This window comes from Apium graveolens, chromosome 8 (assembly GCF_009905375.1).
Source record: "Apium graveolens cultivar Ventura chromosome 8, ASM990537v1, whole genome shotgun sequence".
Lineage (NCBI taxonomy): Eukaryota > Viridiplantae > Streptophyta > Magnoliopsida > Apiales > Apiaceae > Apium > Apium graveolens.
This window is the reverse complement of record NC_133654.1, coordinates 225,078,463-225,084,573: the sequence shown is the minus strand read 5'-3', so window position 1 is coordinate 225,084,573 and position 6,111 is coordinate 225,078,463. Positions and strand designations below refer to the sequence as shown.

At 40.0% G+C, this 6,111-nt stretch overlaps 1 pseudogene; it reads left to right on the top strand.

The window, feature by feature from the left end:
* The first annotated feature begins 219 nt into the window (after positions 1-219).
* On the top strand, positions 220-595 carry LOC141678238 (uncharacterized; annotated as a pseudogene).
* Positions 596-6,111: the final 5,516 nt, after the last annotated feature.

The window sequence follows — 6,111 nt, the reverse complement described above, 5'->3', positions numbered from 1 at the left end:
AGTATTTTAATATAGTAAAATTTTATATTTAATATTAATACAAATTTAAAGATATTAATGATCAAAAGTGTGTATTGACAAACGTGTCCAACACAGACAGAAAACGTTTTTAGGGAGGAGGGAATTTATACAGACAGACCCGTAAATATTGTTGCTCCCTCGCACAGCTCACTGCACCTCATTAAAAACAAACAAACTGCTTCAAAACACAATCATTTACTCTCTCTTTCTCTCTCGCTCGCTCGCTCGCTGGTCTCTCTCCTCGAAATCTCCGTAATGGCTCGAGGCTCCTCCCAATCTCAATCCACCTCAGCTAACTCCAACACTAGACCCGGCCCGGTCGGCATCGCTCCTCGTGGATCCGCCGCCGCTACTGCCGGCATGCGCCGCCGTCGAGTCGGCGGATCCTCCAACTCCTCCTCCGTCTCCGCTTCCGGCGGCGGTAGCAACATGCTCCGGTTCTACACCGACGACGCTCCTGGCCTGAAAATCACTCCGACTGTCGTTCTGGTGATGAGTGTTTTTCATTGGCTTCGTCACTGCTCTTCACGTCTTCGGTAAGCTTTATCGCTACCGATCTGGCGCTGGTGCTTAATTTACTCGTATTTCGATAATCGAGTTGCTTCTAGTCGAACTGAGCTGTTTGAGTTTTATGATTTTGTAAATTTTGTTTTTGTGTTAGTTGGATGAGGATTTTAGGTTTTGTGCCTCTGACTATGATAATGATGATGACGATGATGATCTTTTCCGAATAATCGATATGTACGGTTAGCTACTAATGTTTCACTATGCTTGCTTCGTATTTTTGGTTGATCTATTATAATTCATAATCCTTTTGCTAACTTCAAATAATCGATGTGTTTTTAGTTTGAATTTTTCGGTTAATATCGCTATAATATTTTTTGTATATGTTATTGGTGAATACTGTAAACCATTGATACTAATGTAGTGTGTAGTTTATGAGGGAGTGGTATATAATTTTGTATGTTTAATATGAGGTTATGTGCTTGCGATATATTATGAAGCTGAAACTAAAGGATAATTATTTGCTTATGAAATTTAACTATGTGAATTAACTATCTAAAACAAGCTTATGCTTATAGAAGTTATGAGTACCTTATAATACCCTAGTAATGTGTGCAGTTTGTGTTGGAGATGGTAATAATTTTGTTAAAATAATCTTTTATCATTATTTGTTGACATATCTTGATTCAAGGAACGGTTTAATAAACCTTCTATGTTGTCCACCTCCACTTTTCAAGCGGGGTTTCCTTTGTGAAGCCATTTCACGGCTGATTTTATTTCCTATTTGATATTGAACTAGGGGCAAGTGTTAAATAATGTGTTTCGCGATCATCTCCATTTTGGTAAAACGAATGGAAAAAGTAGTATACATTTGATTCATTTTAATGTACGGTTTGCCCATGGACACATGTTAAGCACTAAAAACTATAAGTTTGGAGCCCATGAGCACACCATAGGAAAACCGTTCGCTCCTTGTAGAATTTCATTGAAAATATGAAGTATGATATTAAAGTAAACCGGTGTGTGTTATCAAGAATGGGGACTCTAACTGGATGCTCAGTGCAACAATGTTTTTGGTCACATGCGACACCTCTATTTTTTCTATTAAACAGGGGAGATTTTTAGAACTTTAAGTGCCTTGAGTCATTGTTAAGTTGAAGAAATGTTTACTGTGCAGATATCCTTAGTTTTGAGGTTTTAGGGATTAAACATGTTACATTCTATGGTTAAAAAGAGTTTCAAATTACTAAAGTTGGTTTATGTTTTCAACTTTGAAAGTTATGTTCCTTTGTAAGTAATAAGACCTTTTATGACACATTATACTTAGTAATTACTAGCTTATATAGTTAACTTTTTCTTTGAAAGTATATAGTTAATTAAGCTTACATCACCACTACTCTCAGAAATAGAATCACACATAACCCTTCACAATTTCACATGACATTATTTTAGTAACCTCAGCATGCTAGGCCGTCTAAGTTTGATAATGATCCATAGGAGAACTTTAATCACGATTCGTAGGCTCAAATGAGATGGAGGAAAGCGGGATAGTCTGATAACTAAACACGTCCTGGGCCTTAGTCTACCAATCACATTATCGAATAAACAGATGATCTTTAATCAGCCTCACTGTACTAAATATACCAGCAAAAAACACATGACCTATAATCTGCAAGTTATGACATTTGTGAGATCGTTAGATAGGAATCACATTGCTGGAACACAATTTCTTTTTCAAGTGACCATGCTTAGTTGCTTACTAAACGCATCAATCAATGCGGCCATAATTTTTAAGTATACTACCACAACGCGAAATATGATTAAATATCCGCATGAATTATGGTGGTTTTGTTTATTTTACAGTTGTTTGGATGGAATTGCTACCTCTATCGTTATGGTAACTTTTAACTTTCAGTTACACATCGCTGCCTTTAGATTAGTAAAAAGTTTGTTAACTACCATGTCATCTGATTGAATCAAATTAATATCTTCTTTCTAGAGCTTGATATTACTCAAGTGGTTAAAGACTTATTTATTGTCTCAGGAGATTTGAGAACAGAAACTCAATTGTAGAACATAAAACCTTAAATAGTAAAAAAAAATAACTTCTTTCTAATCGATAAACCTTGATACTTCAAACATATGTTGGCATTTTGTGGGTTTGCATTTTATTGTAGTGATTGGATTAGTAATCATTTCCTGATAACTAGTAATTGGATTTGTGATCAGTGGGACCTTCACCCTCATTAGGAAGTCTATTCCGAGAATAATATCAAAGTCCCCAACAAGTTCACTTTTCCCTCCCATGGTCAACCTTCAGATTCAATGCAGTCTGCAGCTGAATCCGTAACATTCCCTGCTTCGGAATTCACTACTTCAATCCTACTAAGTTAGTTCTGGGTTAGTGTCACCAAATTGGTATACGAATGCAAATCCGGGTCGGGTTCGGATTTAAAGTTTGATACACGAAAGTGCACGGAACGTTGCCAGGTCCACTACTAACACTTGGCTCCAGGTTCAGTAACACTTGGCTCCAGGTTCAGTCCATGCGCACCAATGTTTGTCTGCAACAAAACAGTTTGTGGAACCATTGTCCACCATCGTTATAACGGCTTGTCCATTCACCGTGACTTGCCCACGACTTCTCATTTTTTAGCCCAAAGTGTGTTCGTCAGGCGCAAACTTTGCTATGACCAGGGAATTCAATTTAACCTTCTAGTTTGACTGCTATAAGGTTGGTTGTTAAAAGGGTGTTTACTGGATTATTTGAAGCTGAAATATTTAAAATTGTCAGTTTTGTAATCCATCAGTTGTTCTAGTTAATTTAATAAAATTATAAACAAAATAGTAATGCTATAAACAAAATAGTAATGCTAATACTAATGGGAGCTTATCCACAACGATGGGATATACCGGCCGCGATGTTTCATTGCGGTAATTCTCACATGCCGTTTCATTTTGCTCTCACCTGCCGTATTGTTTCATTTTACGGCTCTATCATTTTGTGGCTGGTGTATCACAGTTGATGGCATCAGATTTATAGTCTCCATACGACCTTAGCCGTAAGAATCTTAAATAGAAACATGACTCTTCAAACTCCATTTCTCCCTGGTTCCAATAAAACCTGTTACGTAACAACATGACTCTTCAAACTCCATTTCTCCCTGGTTCCATAAAACCTGTTACGTAACAAGGGGCCTACGTCCAGCATAGGCACTACACTTTCGGAGTCCGTAAGTCAAAATATCCGCAAACCCCGAACGATAAAAGATTATTGCCGAAAGCTCAATTTCCGTAGGCCGTTGGCCCACAACTCAATTTTATCCTCTAAACTCTACACATGTCATTCACAAAGTACCAAGTCATGCCTTTCCCACCTCTCTACCTTCCACGTGTCGAAGTACCCTATGACAGTCACCGCCTACTAAGCTAGAGGACAACTGGCTAGTCATAAAAAAACCAAGAGGAAAAGGGACGATAAGACAATTAAAAAAATAGATACCCCCTACGGACCACACCCAAAAACCAAAAACACGCTATCAATTTGGTGGCCGCCGCCGGGGATCCGACAAAAAATACTAATCACCATACCACAATGACATCCCCTCGTTCTTTATCCAAAATCCCCATAGAAAAAAATGAGTAACGGATCAAATAATGAAGCTCGTACTTACGACAGTTCTTCTGAAACACCCAATAATTCTCCTAAGCATAGTATGTTGTCCAACTTAAGGGCTCAGCGGAATTATATGCCACAACAGATGGATCATTGACAACACAAATGGCTGCAAATCAACACGAAGCTCATCCCCCTCAATATTACCCTGAAGCCGTTTCCAGTTCGTATCTTGGAAGACACTCTAGGTCTCCCTCACCTGAATATCCTCAACCAAATTTGCAAGACGAATTTTCCCAAGACTCTTATCCTAGCTACAGCACCCTTCGATCTGGAGAACGCCCTCCCCGTAGGGCCCTAATGACTCCTTCTTCTGAATCATCAGGTAATGGTACTCCGCATGAAGAAGGAGGGTCCCAGTATAGACTGCCAACCCCAGCCCGAAGAGTCAGGAGGTCCCCCTATTAACCAAGGAGGGACCATCGAACTGCTATCCCCATGGAAAGGCAGGAAAACATGATGACTCGCCAGGCTAGAAGGTTATACCCTGGGGCTGCCGCAGATACGGCCACGGGAGGAACACCTTTCACTGAAGCCTTGGAAGCTACCCCGTCAATCTTGGAGTGAAAATCACTGGTTTGGAATCGTTCAATGGTACTTCTGACCCGAATGATCATTTAAGTTATTATGAAAATTTGATGATATGTCATAGGTACAACGACATTACCAAATGTCGACGGTTCATTTCAACCTTTAAAGCCTACACCAGGATTTGGTTTTCAAGTTTAGCCCCTAGGTCTATTAGCTCTTGGGAAAAGTTTAAGGTATTATTCTTATCAAATTTCGTGTTAATACCCCTCATACTGTTCATACGATATCTCTAAGATGTAAAGCAGGAATAGGGTGAAACCCTACGGGACTACATTGAGAAATTTAAGAATGCGGCTTCCAAAGTCAAAGAATTAAAACAGACAAGTGTTGTTGATTCCTTCATCAGCAATATGAACTATCAAGAATGCAGAGATTGTTGCAAGGAACTGTGTAATCGAGAGCCTACTGATCTTTTGAAGCCTATACTATAGCTTTGGCCTATATAGCAACAGACGAAATGATTCGTGCTTATTATCCTTCGGCTCGAGAAAAATCTTCCTTGCCAGGCCGAAGAGCAATGCAGGTAGATGAGATGGAAGATTCGAGGAAGAGGCCAGAGAAACTTCCCTACAGATTAAAGGGCTATCCCCAGACAAATCCGAGAAGAACCCAACTTTACCCCATTAACACAAACCCCATCTTACGTACTTCAGCAAATAAGAACTAAAGAATTCTTTCAACTACCTAATCCCATGAGGACACCCACAAAAAAGAGAGATCGAACCCGCTTTTGTGATTATCATGCGGAAATCGGACATAACACGGATGAATGCACCTCCCTCAAATACTTCTTGGAAAGGCTAGTGAAGAAGGGACTCTTGAATGAGTACCTTCCCCTCGAGGTCGACAGAACCCTCAACAACTAGAGGGTGCTGCAAGAGCTGCACCACCACGGCATGTGGTTGATATGATTTTGGGAGGAAGCATGACGCCCTACGAAGTCATGCAAATAGATCCATCGCTTCAGGCCTTTCGCCTCACTGGCACTTCCATTTTTTTCTCAGATGCTTACTACCCCAAAGAAAATGTTTGTCGGAATGGTCCACTTACGGTTACTCTCGATATGGACAACCAAGACATCAAGAAGGTCTTAATAGATAATGGCTCCTCCTAGATATCATTTTCAAACACGCCCTCAGAAGGATGATTTTAAGTACTCCCCTAGAAGAAATGAAGCTCGAAGAGATACAGGGGCCGTCTACGGCTTTGGAAATCATGCCGTACCCGTTCAGGGAGCCATTGACATTCCCACCACCTTCGGCACTTCTCCACAAGAGGTAACTGCCATGGTTAAATATTATGTCATTGACAGGCCTCCC